Here is a 15,351-nt window from a genome sequence, read left to right as displayed (position 1 = left end):
AGCATTAAAGTATTAAGGTGTCATGATATCTACAATATAAAGATTTATATATTATATGTAAAGACACATACATAGATAAAGCAAATATAGAAAACATGAAAAATTGTTGAATCTAGGGGATAATTGGTATAAAGGTGATAACGGTACTGTTCTTTCAATTTTTCTGTATGTTTAAAATTTTTCACTTAAGCAGTTGTGGGGGGGGGCTCAAAATGTACTTCCTCCCGGAAGGCCTTCCAAATGACCTCGCCTCTGAATCTTAATCGCTTCTTTACAAAGTCCTCTCAGCATGTAGCACAGTATATTTCTGTTCCTGTTCTGTTTTCTAATTGTTCTCTTATAATTTGATACATTCGGATTTGGTTTTCCAATAAAACTGTAAGCTCCTTCCAGCACAGACATCTTTTAATTCTTTTCTATTTTCTCAGGGGTCATAGCGAAGCACAAATTCTGCAATTAGCAGACTTTTTTTTTTTTTTTTTTTTTTTGCGGTATGCGGGCCTCTCACTGTTGTGGCCTCTCCCGTTGCAGAGCACAGGCTCCGGACGCGCAGGCTCAGCGGCCATGGCTCACGGGCCCAGCCGCTCCACGGCATGTGGGATCCTCCCGGACCGGGGCACGAACCCGTGTCCCCCGCATCAGGAGGCGGACTCTCAACCACTGCGCCACCAGGGAAGCCCCTAGCAGACTTTTTTAAAGTACCAGTAGCGAACCGGTTTTCAAGGCAGAAACAGAGACACAGATGTAGAGAATAAACGTCTGGACACCAAGTGGGGGGATGGTGGGACGAACTGGGAGATCAGGATTGACATATATACGCTAATATGTATAAAACAGATAACTAATGAGAACCTGCTGTATAGCACAGGGAACTCCACTTCGCTGCACAGTAGAAACTAACACAACATTGTAAAACAACTATCCCATTAAAAAAAAAGTAAATAAAATAAAAATAAAAAAAAAAAATAAAAGTACCAGTAGCAGTATTCTGTGCAGGCACTCAGAAAAGCACCTTAACTAACTGGGTTAGCTTTCCAACTCCTCAACAGAATGGCAGTTCGCTCGTATAAACAATTTTGAGTCACTGCTATCAAAAAGAGATCATCAAACATCACTTATGGGCTTACAGAATTTCACATAGAGAAACTAGCAGCAAGAGTTAAAGGGAGAAATTAGAATATAGGTTCTACATGTCTTCCTAGCGTTGTTAATGGATTTCCCGTGTTACCCAGGCATACAACTTTATTCTCATTATTCTTCAGTCCAACAATGTCTATCACCACCACCCCCATCTGCAAAACAGTGACAGTATTTATCCACAACTCCTGGGTGTAATGAATCTTAACAAGCTACATAATGAACTTTAAAAACTTAGACAAAAGAGTGCACACTTTTTTTTTTTCTCTTTTTGGCAGCGCCGCGCGGCATGTAGGATCTTAGTTCCCTGACCAGGGATCAAACCCATACCCCCTGCAGTGGAAGCGTGGATTCTCAGCCACTGGGCCACCAGCGAAGTCCCCTGCACAAAGATTTTTAAAATTTGATAATACAGTGTTGGTGAGAAAAGAGGCAGACTCATACACTGCTGGCAGGAATATAAATACAACCTCCATGGAAAGCAACTTAGCGATATCTAACAACATTAAAAACGCATATATCCTTCCACTAGGAATTTATCCAACAGACACCCATGTACATAAAAAGTACATACAAGGAGTTAATTGTAGCACTGAAAACAACCTAAGTATCCAATAAGAGCTGGCTGAATGACGGTACATCTATACAGTGGAGTATCTGCCATCTTTCAAAATGGGAGAGGTACTCTATGTACTACATGAAATGACAGCCAAGATATACTAAGTAAAAAAAGCAAAGTGCAGAATAGTGGGTACAGTATCTTATTTGTATAAACAACAAATAAAAACAAAATACCAACGAATACATAGTTGTATATGCTTATAAAAGCATTACCTCTCGAAAGGTAAACAAAATACAGGTAACAATAATTTCCTTTGAGAGAGGTAACTAGAACGATGAAAGGAGGACAGGAGAAGAAAGATTCTTCCCTCTCTCTGTGTAGCGTTTGAGTTTTATTTCATATGTATGTACATGTGTTACCCATTTAAAGAGTTATTTTTTTAAACATGGCTCTGCACCAGTTCGAATTATGTAATTAATATTATCTTAACCTAAAAGCATTTCATGTCTTCATACCATGAAAATTTTACATGAGACTTCAGTGAATTCAATCAGATAAAAACAAAGCATCCTACAGGACAGAAGCCTACTGAGAAGAGAAATGGACATTTATTACCTCCATAGCTTTACTACAAGATTTTACCAGACTACCTGATGGAAGTCTGGACATAGGCAACATTAAACATCTCCAAGCACCAAACTAACCACTATGAAGAGCTCTAAAAGGAGAAGTCCCAAAGTACCAAATGGACACCAGCCACCCCCAGCCTAAGTGTGAAGCTGTCACAATAACTTACACTCCTCAGTCTTCACACAAGGAAAAAAAAGATGAGTCTCCAGCTCTTTCACAGGACACAAGAAAATATATGCCCCCCCAAATTCCTGTGCTTCCTCTGTGTCCTCTCTCGGCTCCAGCTGTAACCATGGCAACAGAAAACAGCACAAAAGACAGCTGAACCATGAGAAGGCCAGAGTTAAATGGAGAAGTGAAAAAAATATATATATACTTTAAGGCCCAACAACATAAGGTCCTAGAGTTAAGAATGGCAGCAAAAAAAAAAAAAAAAAAAAAGCCTTGAGAGGCGAATACCAAAGAAAGAACACAAAGGAAAGAGAAGAGAAAATAAGGCTCACTAATATGTCCCATTCCTAAGTTATCCAGATAGGAGACAAGGTTGGCAAAGACAACTGAAAAACACAGAAAATGTGCACACACACACCCCCAACAATTTAGTTATTCATTTCAATGCTATTCAGCAAACCTTTTGCTTGTAACAGTTTATTAACTCCTCACTCTGTTCTGATGGCAGAGGTAAGAAGCAGCAAGTATCCAAAGCAGTGGCAACACAGGAAGGAGTAAATTAAGGGACCACGTGTAATCTGCCAACTGAAAACCCTGGTTCTAGATCACTGAAATATTACTGTACCTTAAAGTTAATTTTTAAAAATTTGCTCTTTGTTATTTGCAAATGTGAAAGAAACACCACTCTTGTTACTTAAAATTAAAACGTCCACTGGGTAATTTATTGTCCACCAGTAGTTTCAGATTGCTTTTGTTTTCATGTGCTGTTCAGAGCATCAATAATGTACAGCTAAAACGAAAGCGCTAAGGAAGATCTTTTACCAAAAAAGAGGCAAATAGGTCACACAAAGTAGGAGGGCTGGAGATGAGAGAACCCTGACGTCTTGATTTACAATTACTATTCTAAGCCCTATACCCTTCGCTCTTTATCTAGTTCTGTGAGAATAATAAATAACTTTACTAAACGAAAACTCCCCTTACTTTCGTTTTTATGACCCTAGTCCTCCTTAGAAAGGCTACCAAAATCCCCTGCCAGAATAATTGAATGGGTTGGGGCACCTACTCCTAAATTTAGGGGAAGTTTGCATTAAAGATACAACATGACGATGGGAGTATCCGAGGAAAGAAAAATAATGCTAGAACTAGAAGCTGCAGTGACAGTTTCAAAAGAAGGGTCAGCGTGGGGCATGTTGGCTCTGGGAGGCGTTTGTAGCCTGGGAGTCTCTAGGACAACACAAGATGCGAACGGTGCTTTGCCATAAACTCCCTTAAATAATTTAAATTCTCCCTTTTGGATAAAAGCAACAGGCTCACTATCTGGCACCAAGTCTAGCCCACTGCCCGGGAAGAAGGCAGGCGCGTGGTCAAGGGTCTCTTTATCCCGCAGGTCCCTGCAACAGAGCGATGCGCATGCGCCCCGAGGGCAGCGAACAAGCACCCCCGGCTCGTTCACACTCGCGCATGCGCAGTCACCCATCTCGCCGCAGGCGACAGCTCACTATTTGGCAAGGGGGATGGGGCTGGGAAAATTATGGGGGGGGCCGAAGGCGGGGGCGCGTTTACGGTTGATTAGGCTCTGGCATTCGCGGGCCACGTAACCCGGCATGTGGGAAACGGGGCAGAGAAGAGTTATGTGAGGCGGGGGGGGGGCGGGAGTGTGTGGGGGGTCAGTCACCCCTTAAGGGAGACGCCCCGCCCCCACTCCGACAGGACAACCCTCTTCCTCGACTCTCCTCCCCCCACTCACCTGAGAGCGGCGGCGACAGCTGCTGGTCCCCGTCCCCCTGCACTCGCCTCATACTGTCCGCAACATCCGGGACCTGCGGAACCGCCGATACACAAATACACACACACTCGGAGCGCGCACACTCACACATACACACACACACCGAAACACACCAGCCGGGGCGTCATGGCGTCAGCACGTCGACGCAGCGAGCGCGTACCCGCCAGGCCCCACCCCGCACGGCCTCCGCCCCCTCTACTCCCCTCCCCTCCCCTCTCTGGGTTCTCATGCTTCTCCTCCCTCTGCTTCAAGACTCCGCCTACCTTCCCTAGTGCGCATGCGTCCCGGTTCTCACCAGGCCCCGAGGATTTGAGGGGAAGGAGGGGCCTGAGAAGAAAGAGGCGGGAACTCGGAGGGGGTCGCGTGTAGGGCGCGGCAGGCTTCGCGGAGGTGCGAGGACGAAATAGAGGCACACCAAGAGTGGGAGTGGGGTGGCCGTAACAATAAAGGCATTTAACAACAGCAACTTATACTTACAAGCAGGGTGTGGATTACTAACGACTTTACCTCATTTTTTTCTAACCAACTGTCAGTAAAATATTTTTTAGACTTTATGATGATGTTAGAGACTCTTTTAAGTAACATAAAACTGAGCATTTGGAAACAGAAAGGAGAAGGACCGTTCTTTTGAGGGAAGGCAGGCATATAGGTGGCTTAACTGAAAGGAAGCTGATTCAGTGACAATTTATTGTCTTGGACACCTGGGTCCCCAGCTGGTCTCACATCCTAGCTCCCCAAGGGCTATGGTTGATTCCTGAGTTGAGTAAAAGAAAAAAGTCTCAGGGGTTTCCCTGGTGGTCCAGTGGTTAAGACTCCACGCTTCCACTGCAAGGGGCATGGGTTCAATCCCTGGTCGGGGAACTAAGATCCCGCATGCAGTGCAGTGCCGGCAAAAAAAAACAGGAAGTCTCAGAGCATCTTGGCCCTGGGAGAAAAAAGTCATCTCCACGTTATTATGTTAGAGTCATAATGTCAGTGATGGGATATTTGTTATTGTTACAATTCTTTCCTTTAGCTTCAACTTTAAAAAAATTATTCTTACTGAATCAAGCCAAATAATCTGGAACAGGCATTGTCTCTTTTCCATACTGAGATTATACCATTACGTAGACACGCACACAAGTGCACGAGAAGGCATCGTATCCAAAGGAGCAACCAGATGAATCTATGGGTCGTGGGGTGACAAAGTGTGGGCCCTGCCTTGGGGATAGCTACCGGAAGCTCTGCTTCTGTGGGACTGTCTCCTGCCACATGCATCCTGGCTCTGGGTGGCTGGTGAGTCTCTTCAGCAGGGAAAGCTGGGAGCCCATGAGCAAAGCCACAGGGGAGGCTGTGACAGTGCCAGGCTGCCTTCCACTTTCAAATATGCAAGCACACCCTACAATCCCACAGCTTAAAATGTCCTAGGAATGACAGACAAAACACTCTAAACTCCTTAAGCTTGCTCAACCCATATTTCAGCCAAAATGATCAAGAAATGGAGATCCTAAATTCAACAGTGATGTGGTTACGGTGCCTGCCCCACTGAAAACAAAAAGCACTTTCGTCACCTATTAGGCTGGTGCCTGAAACTTTCCAATTAGATTTCACTCATCATCAGCAGCAAATATTTCATTCTGTTAGCTGAAGCCAGCGAGGTTTTTGGTCCTTGGGAAGAATCAGAGTGCCCCCCAGGCAACCCAGTAACCAGTTACAAGTAACTGATTCCTGGTGTCACTGAAACTGTTCAGTTCCTGTTCTTTTGACTTCAGATCTCACAGGATGGCAGGGAAGAAAGAAAGGGGTACTGCTTGGAGGGAGGAGCACGGAGGTGGGAAGGGGTGCAGAAGGAGGAAACTGGAGGCACGGACAACATACTTCAGCTACCTTACAACTGGGGCTAATCATTACAGTTTAGTCAGATTCTGCCTGGGACCTGGGAAGTGACTCCTCAGAGCTGGTGAGTCTGCGCCAGCAGCTTGTCCAGGCTGGCCCTGAATCTCCAGAGAGCTAGAAGGACATAAGAGTCCTATCTCCATCTGTAGCCTGGTGTGACGAGGCTCCCATTCTACTGTGGGGACCATACCGCCCACCTGAGATGTGATCCCACCAGCCTCTGTACAAAGGACTTTGATTTGGTGTGGATCTGATTAAATGACTGTAGATGTCCTTGGAAGCACTGTGTGGAAGAATTTTAAACAGCTTCTCCTTTTTAATATGCACTTCCTCTTCAGTTTTAATTATTTTGTTCCTACATTTTCCCTTTCAATTTACTAAAATCTAGAAATGTAATTAGAGCAGAAGCTGGGCTCAGAGAAAGCTGCCAGGATTTCTACAGCATGATTAAATACACTAGGCATCCCTTTAGTGTGGGGCTGAAAAATAGGATTCTCATTATCATCTTTCCTTATCCAGGAAAGAATCAGTACCACGTACAGATACGGATTTATTGAAAACGCAGCACTAATTAAAAACTCACCCAGCCTCTTGATGAGGTTTGGGAGGGGAGGAAGTGCAGTTATTTCATTATTTCCTCCATTTACTGTTTCATTGTTGTAACCACAACAAGCAAGGAACCCCCTCTTCTCTCCCCTCACGAGGGACCTAATGAGGCTTTTATCTGTGCAACAACAATCAACCTTACAATGGTACCGATTCAATTCACTGCTCTTTGTGATGGTAGGAAACACACAGAACTTGTTTTCTTAATCCAAAACACAAATGACAAAGTATTCTTTGGCCATCACGAGCCAGGTCTGGGCAAGGAATCTGTCCCAAAGACCCCTAGACGTCTGGTATTTATTCTGCCAATGAGGATCTTCAGCTCCATTTTACAGCCCAATAAGCAAAGGTATGGTTTCCCTTGAAGGTGTAGGGGAGGTAGAGGCAGGCAGGAATGAATAGAAGATAAGTGCCTGGATAGGAGGTGGAAATTCAGGAAGGAAGATCCTTAGTAGGGGCATGGTCCTGTCTAAAGTGACAGATGACACCCCCTGGGATACAGATGTAAGACCACACTCAAGGAAGCATACCAACAAGAACACACTGATGAGGTTGTGCTAGGGCTGCGATGGGGTTTAGTAGAAAATTGGCAGCGATGAAACATTTATTGATTGATTAACTTTCATAGTGAAGCAGCTGTGGCTTAATGAATGAGCTCCAGCCACCTCGGAGACTCAAGTTCAAACCCAGCACTATCGCTTTCTATATATAAACTTGGACGAGGTTCTCTGAGCCTGTTTTTCCATATGAACAATGGAGAAAATAATGCTCACCATATCATAATGTTGTGAGGATTAACTGAAATAATATATGAACATAGCACAGTCCCTCTACACAGAATAGAATAGACCCCACTTATTTACGGATGTATTACTGAATGTGGATTTGGGGGTAAGTGTTCACATGCCTGCTGGTCTTCAAGCCTCACTCTAATCGGTGTGCCATCCTTGCTCCTTTCCTTTATGCCGTTCTTTAGAATTCTTCAGGAAGCATGGAATCAAAGAGAGCAGCACGGGCTTCTCGGCCAGAACACTGACACTTGCTAGCCAGGGTCCCTGAACAAGCTCCATGACCTCAGGGTCTGTTTCCTCACAGATCAGTCAGGTTTCTGGTTGTAAGAACTGCCCCAACGCTGGCTATATCAGCCCCAACTGGAATTTACTGAAGAAATATCTCTGGCTCCCAGAATTGTCAGGAGCTGAAGAATCAGTCTTGGAAATTCGGCAGAAACCAAGGGCTGGTGGAGGAAGAACGACAACCTTCTTTAGTAGGACCTTCTGGCCAGGAGGTCCAACCGCTGGGCACTGCCACAAAGTGCCACCAGCAGACACATGGCTCCGGCTGCTGCCATTGCAAAAGGACGTTTAACCTTTCTTCCGTCTGTGTGCCTCAGGCTGCAAACCCAAAGCCCAGGCAGCAGCACCCTGTTGACTAATCCTAGACCACATCCTGGGCCCTGACCACCATGGGGGAGGGGGGAGGGGTGGTGAGGAGGGAAACGAAGAAAGGTCTCGCTTGCCACGGTGTCCACGGTGTAACGTTCAGCACTCCTTCTCACTGACGCTGTCCGCAGCAGGGTACTCATCCCAAACAGGAAGGGGGTCAGATGCTGGACCACCAACCCTCCCACCTCATCCTTGAAACAGGGCATTCATCATAGGGTAGTAAGCAGCGTCATATGACATGTTTGTTCAAAAGTGCTTGGCATATAAAAGACATTCTGTTACTTTACTTCCCTCTTTTATAAAAGGCTTGGAATAGCGTGCTTATCTGACGATTTGATCCATGTGCTTATAGATATTGAAGTTCTGAGTTTTTCAGATGGTTGGGAAAGATCATGTCTGAAGAGTGGAGAATCAAGCCGACGAGAAGCAGTAGGAAAGAGAAGAGAGGAAATGGCAAGTCTGAGTCCACCCTGTCTTTGATTTTTGTCCTGGACTGGCCATGCAGCTCCATCTCCATCTTGTTCATCTTTAAAATGGTTCTAAGAATTACCTAAAGTCACTGTTTCAAACTAAGTTTTAGAGGGTCAATATTTGCTTTCAAGAGAGAATATATTACCAAAAAATGGATTACATTCACTGTTATGAATTATGTTCAGTGGTTTCTTGGCCCTATTCTGAATGGGCTTGATCCACTACCTCTTGATATTTGCCCTAAAATAACATTTACCTAAATGTAGATAAGTTGTTTAGGAAAAACATTTTTTTTTCTCTGCCTCCACTCAAATAGAAATTACTACGGATTTTACAATTTTAGATTATCCTTGCCATGGCTCTACTTTATCAAGGCGAATTGATTTCAACTGAAAGTTTATTCTACATTAGAAACTTATTTTTAAAAGGGAATTTAATCCAAAATTCTATCATGGAAGGTCTGTGCCCAAATGAACAGTCAAGTAGCACTTACTGAATGCTCCCCAGGTACAGAGCTCTACGGAGGTAACTACAGGAGAAATCAAAAGAAATAGAAATAGTGTCCCTATTCACAAAGTTTTCAGTTTAGAATTTTAAAATTTCAAAACCGGAAGGGACCAAACTGATTCTCCAGCCCAGTGGTTTTTGAACAATGTTTGCCTCTCAAGCTCTGGGCTTCTGAAGATTTGCCTCAGGGGTTCCAAGGAAGGGGGAGCAGCAAAGGGGGCTTGGGCAGTCCAAGCCAAGCCAGTCTGGTTCTCTATCCACTCATTCAGGCCAGAAATTGGGCACCATCCTTGAGTCCTCTTCTCCCCTAATACCTTACCTCTAATCCATCAGGAATTCCCATAAATTCTAGTTTCAAAGTATCCCTTGAATCCATCCACTTCTCTCCATCTCCCCAGTCCCATTCAAGTTCTAGCCAACATCCTCCTTGGCCTGAACCACAGCGAGAGGGTCCTAACTGGTCTTCCTAATTCTTTGCTGTCCCTCAATCTATTCTTCACTCAGCAACCTGGGCAATCTAATTAAAACTTAAGTCAGATCATGCTTCACCCCTGCTTAAAAACTTTGAATAGCTTCCCATTGTACCAAGAATAAAACCCAAACTTTGTACCACTGCTTTTAAGAGTCTCACGTTCAACTATGTCCCCCGTTGCTCTTTTCTTCCCCATCTTCATTTCATCTTCTTCTGGCCATCTATCAATTCCTAGAGCCCATCAGCCTCTTTCCTCCATGAGCATTTGTGGTTACTATTCCCCCTACCTTGAACAATTTTCCCCTAAACTCTTCACATCGGCTGGTTCTGCCTCTTCTTTCAGGTCTCAGTTTAATTTTTACAGCCCCAGAGAACCTTCTCTGACCACTTGCCTTATCTAAAATAAGGACCTTCTTGGTATCTTGGTACTCTGTTTACTTCCTTTACAACACTAACAATAATTTGTAATTGTCTTGTGTATTTACCTGTTTATTATCAATCTCTCCTAATCAATTGTTGGCTCCAGCCTGTTTGTTTCTTTTGCTCTCCATAATGTCCCAGCATTCAGCACGGTGCTGACACGTGGACAGAAGGTGCTTAGTACATACTGAATGAATGAATGTACCACAGAAAACCCTAGACTTGTCTGGAATGTCAAAGAAGGTTGGAAGCATGAAAGGAAGGTTAGTAGGCAAAGAGCGTGGAGAAGGGGAACGAGGAAGGAAAGCAGGCCAGGCGGATAAAGATCCTAAGGCCAGAGAGAACATGGAGTTTTTGAGAAACTCAAGGAAAATTAGTGTGGCTGGAGTACACAGAGTAAGTGGGAGGGCTGCGGGGAGTGGGTCAGGAGGGTTAGGAATAGCCAGCCAGCGTGTCTCCCCTATGAACCAAACCGCAGGACTGAGAACAGGGGAGGAGTGAATTCCCCAAAGGAAATTCAGGGCCCTCTTGGCAGAGGAGGAAATGAATGCAGGGGGCCAACAGCAGACGACCATTACTCCTGGTTTTTCCTTCTACCTCTCTGGCTACTCCTTCTCAGTCTCCTTGACAGGCTCTTCCTTTGAATATCAGCTTTCCTCGGATTGTGTGCAGTTCCTCTCCTCTTCACACTGTCCTCTCTTGCCTTGAGATGGCTCCTTTATTCTCACTGCTCCACTGCCATCCATCTGCTAAAGAATATTCCAAATCTATCTCGAGCCAGGTCTTTCTCTTGAGCTCCACTTACATATCCAACTATCAACCTGATATCTTCAGTTGGATGGTCCATAGGCACCTGAGATTCAGCAGAGGTAAAACCTGATTCTCCTCCGGTGCTCTCTTGCCTCACCAATAGCTCAAGCCTGGGAACGGGAAAGTGTCCTTGACTCCTCAATCCCACTTCTAATTCAACACCAAGTTCTGACAGTTCCATGCTTTAGTTATCTCCCAGTTCTGCCTACTTCCTTCTGTCTCCACTGACACCTCCCCAGTCCTTTCTGGGATTGCAGCAGCCTCCTCCCTGGGCTCCCAACCTCTGGTCTTCACCCTTCCAGTTCATGACTGCTCTGCAGCCCGAGTGAGATGTCTAAAAAGTCAATCTGATTGAGTCACTTATTTGTATTCCACCCTTCACTGCCCTCGATATAAAAACCATACTCCTTAATAGAGGTGAAAGGCTCTTTACCAGTGACCTATGCCTTAGTCTCCAGGTGGTCTCTGATGCTTCCCACCGCACCTAGCAGTAAGGTTTCCTGTCACACAGAGAACTACTTTCAATTCCCTGAGTAAACCAAGTTCTCTCTTTTTGCACATACTGTTCTCTCTTCCCAGAACAGTCTTCTCCACAGATTTCCCTGCCCCTACCCTCACCTTCCCCTGGTTAATTCTCTGCTGATTCTCCAGCTTCAATTCATCCGTCTGTTCCTCCAGGAAGCTGTGCATGTCCCCTAGCCCTGAGCTAGGTCTTCCCATATTTCTCCTCTCACTGCAACCCCTGTATCGTGGTTGCCTGATTCCCTCTCTGTCCCTCACTAGATGGCAAGCTCTTTGCGGGTAGGGATTTCCCTTTTTTTTCTCTCTCTATTATGTTTTCAGCACAGGGATGCATTCCTAGCATGTAATAGGTATTCAGATAAATGCTTGTGTGATGAATAAATGAATTAACTAGTGAAAGAAACATCCTTTCAGGAACTTGGATCCTGTCGTTTCAGGCACAGAAGCCTCCAGGAGCTTCCTCTTCCTGCATCCTCTGTTTGGTCACAGGCTGGTCGGCAGCCTGTGAGAACCCTGAACAATCTGCTTGAGAGGCTCCTTGACTCACTGCATCCACTGGGAGCCCAGTCTTCCCTTAAAAGGCCACCTTATCGGAAAGTACCAGTGATGGCATTTATGAGCTCTATTTTTATCTGTGTTGGAAAAGTCTCAAAGTTAATTCCCAAGCCAACGACATTAAACTCAGGAACGTGGATGAGCAAGAAAGCATCTACGTGATGCCTTTGAGTCACAGCTTTGTTTTCCGTGGCAAGACTTCCAGTCCTCCCGGTCACTGGGCCCTTGTTTTTCAGGACCGGCTGACTCTAAAAAGCTTTTGGTCCCCCATTCGTTAGAACTAGATCCTGCAGCCCTTAGTGGTCTAGGAAATGGTGTCCTCTTCCTTAAGCTTTGCTTAACTCTGCTGGGGCCTTCAGAGAAGAACACAGAATAGATTGCCAGGCACCTCCCAGTTTATTCAAACCAGCTTTCTACCCCCATTCCCAAATGGGAATGAATCGTGGGTGATAGCATTGCTAGCAGCAGGAAGGAAGGAGGCGCGTGGCCAGAGGAGAGGGCTCCCGATGAGCTTGGCCAGAGAGATAATTGGACAGAAGCTACAGAAATGAGAAGAGTAACCCAGCAGAGCTGGCAAGCAAGTCGAGGGCCTGTGCCAGGGAAAGGATTCGCTGTCAGAACTGGGGGAGATTGAGAGAGAGAGAGAAGGGAGGAGTATGGAGAGAGGAAAATGGCATGAAGGACTGAAGGAGGAAGGCTGCAGGAGGGAAACAGGGAGCAGCAGAGATGGGAGGAACCATAGGTAATTTGTAAAGTGGAGAGGAGGGAGGGGGCACACATTTCCCTTTAATCCAAGTGGGGTCCTTTGGGGAAAGGGGATGTTGGAGAGTCAGGTGGAGGCCCCAGAGAGATGGTCAGTCACACAGCCCCACGGCAGACTCGAAATGAGACAAGGAATGTTCTCACTCCCAGATTCAAGGTACTAAATTGGCCACGATCCCTGCCTCTGGAAATTTAGGAAAGATAGTTTTTGACAAAGGATGCTGGAACTCGGAGGACTCGAGCCACTATTTGAGTCTCCTCCCCTTTCCCTTAGCAAAAGCCTAAACAATTCAGGATCCATGCCCCACTGTCTTGCACCCCGATCTCCCCTTCCCAGCAGCACCCACACAGCCCAGGATCACAGCCCCCTGTGCGTCTCTGCCCCTGCTGGCTACTCTGGGCCAGGGACCAGCCTGAAAGCTTGGAGTCTGGGCTGAGTCAGCACTGCCTGTGGGAGAGATTGCTTCCTGGAAAGTCTTGCTTCAAAACTTCGGGCTGGCCAAGCGCCGGCAGCGAGCAAGAGGCACACTGGAGGCTGGACGATGCATCTTTGGCTTTCAAGATACCTCTCACCAGAGAGGGAATCATGGGACAGAAATTTCCATAATCCCGCTTAAAGAGTGACTCCAATGTACTTCAGGCTGCCCCTCCACCCTCCACCCTCTCTGCTTCGGAAAATCACATTTCTCAGGTCTCACAAGAGATTTCAGGGCCAAGGTGGAAGTCTGATTCCTGATTGATCTGGTTACTTCTCCTGTAAATCAGACAAAATATATGTTCTGAGCCTCAGATATCTATTTTCTGAAGATATGTCCTTATTCATTGGGGCAGCAAGAATGCTCCCTTGTGTGGGCACAAGGCAGAACCCTCTCGTGATAAAAAGGACAGCATACCGTTAGCAGGACCAGCAGACTGCTCCAGGGGCCAAGCCCCCGCTCTGTCTCTGGGGGCTGCGATGCGGAGTCTAAGCCATCCCCACCCTTCTCTTCAACTTGGGAGTTTTGATCCCCCCAATGCAGGGTGAAGGGTCATTTTGATGGTCTCACTTTGGACAAGTGAGAAGAGGGAGCATTTTCCTTTGACCCCCACAACTGCTTGCTATGCAGTGGGCACTCTAGCGGGTAGGCAGTGAGTGGGTGGCAGCAGCTGCCAGACACCTTGCCCTGAGGATGTATCAGTTGGTGCCAGAAGCCTCTATGAGCTCTTTCTCATCTCCGTGCCAACGACTACGGGTCCTGGAAGGAAGCCAGGCGTCCACCGTGAGCCCTGCATTCTTCTCCACCCCCTCATCCGCCGAGAATGAGGTGGGATGGCTTGGGAGCTCACTGAGAAAGGAGCCGATGGTTCTTAGACACATTCTCCAGCTGTCACACCTGCTAACGTGGGAACTCACACTCATGAACACGTGCACACTCAGCAATAAATTGTTTCAGGCTTTCTTGTTCCATCCGTCCCATGCCCAAAGCAGTGGGAATAAGAACTTCCATCAACAAACTGTGGTTCCCAGTTTGCCTCCTTCTCCCTCCCTTCTTTCCACCCTTCCACAAACACTTATTGATGTCTGACTGGCACCTACCCTATGCCGGTCACTGTTAGGGGCTAAAGACACACGGACACAGTCTTGGGGGAGAAAATATATGTAAGTACTAATCAGACACAAGGCAGTGATACAGTGTTGCAATATGAGAGGTGGCAAACCGGTGGCCATGGGCCAAATCTGACTTGTAGACACGTTTAGTTTAGCTGGCAAGGAATTTAAAAAATTGTCAGAGTTCACATAAAAATCAATATTTCCATCTGTTTTTGAAATAACACATCTGGCAGTAATCTGGAGGAGGTAAAACACCACTGTCCCCTTTAGCTGGGATGTGCTCTCAGTGTCATAGGTCACATACCCACCCTCCACCTCACCCACTTCCCTGTTGAGTTAAACTGGTTCGTTTCGTTCATCCACGTTCACTACCACCATCGTGCACGTGTTAGAATTTGGGACCCTTAGAATGAAAAGCCATCAGAAGACCCAAAGGAGGGAACCATCAGCTCTGCTCAAGGGAGTCAGATCAGTTATCCCTTGAACTAAGTCCAAGGACTTTGTTGATTTGATGACTTGTATACTGTTTCTCCCCTGCCCCCATCGTCAGATGCATAAGGGAAAGGCTCCAGTCGGTTCCCTCCTCCAAGTATCTCCAGCCCACAGCAGAGTGCCTGGTACAGGGATGATCTCAATGCACACTTGTGAAATGTGTTGAATGAATGGAGCCGCTAGAAGCATCAGGTGGAAAAGGGAATTCCAAGCAGAGGGAACTGTGGGTGCAAAGGCGTGACAGTGAATAGTATAGTGGGAAGCTGCAAATAGTTGGTGGTGAATGGGGGTGGGGTGGGGTGCCGGAAGTATGAGGAGGGTGGGATGAGGTAGGGTGGAAACAGCAGGAGTTGAAGCCGGGAAAAGACTCCCGTGGGACCCGGAAGGGCTTTTTAGAGTGTATTAGGAAGGTAACCGCGGAATCTTGGAAGTGATTTAAGGAGTGAAGTGACAGGATCAGAGTCTTGTTTCACACGGATGACTCTGGCAGGGTGGTGGGGTGGGGAGAAATGGGAAGCTACAGAGGGAAGACGGAGG

General features: G+C 46.2%; 2 protein-coding genes across 4 annotated transcripts in view; both read right to left on the bottom strand.

Annotated features, from left to right (window-relative positions):
• The window catches only part of SPOP (speckle type BTB/POZ protein), a 67,443-nt gene extending 63,034 nt beyond the window's left edge, over positions 1-4,409 (bottom strand). For all 3 annotated transcript variants that reach the window (XM_060134360.1, XM_060134359.1, XM_060134358.1), the window contains exon 1: positions 4,248-4,409. The gene's annotated coding sequence lies outside the window, so the exon portion shown is untranslated. The remainder of the gene's footprint in view (positions 1-4,247) is intronic.
• The window catches only part of PHB1 (prohibitin 1), a 264,555-nt gene that overhangs the window by 229,784 nt on the left and 19,420 nt on the right, over positions 1-15,351 (bottom strand). The gene's annotated exons all lie outside the window — the stretch shown is intronic.

This window comes from Lagenorhynchus albirostris, chromosome 20, assembly GCF_949774975.1.
Source record: "Lagenorhynchus albirostris chromosome 20, mLagAlb1.1, whole genome shotgun sequence".
In the NCBI taxonomy this organism is placed as follows: domain Eukaryota; kingdom Metazoa; phylum Chordata; class Mammalia; order Artiodactyla; family Delphinidae; genus Lagenorhynchus; species Lagenorhynchus albirostris.
The sequence above is the reverse complement of the archived record's forward strand: the minus strand, read 5'-3'. Positions and strand labels throughout refer to the sequence as shown.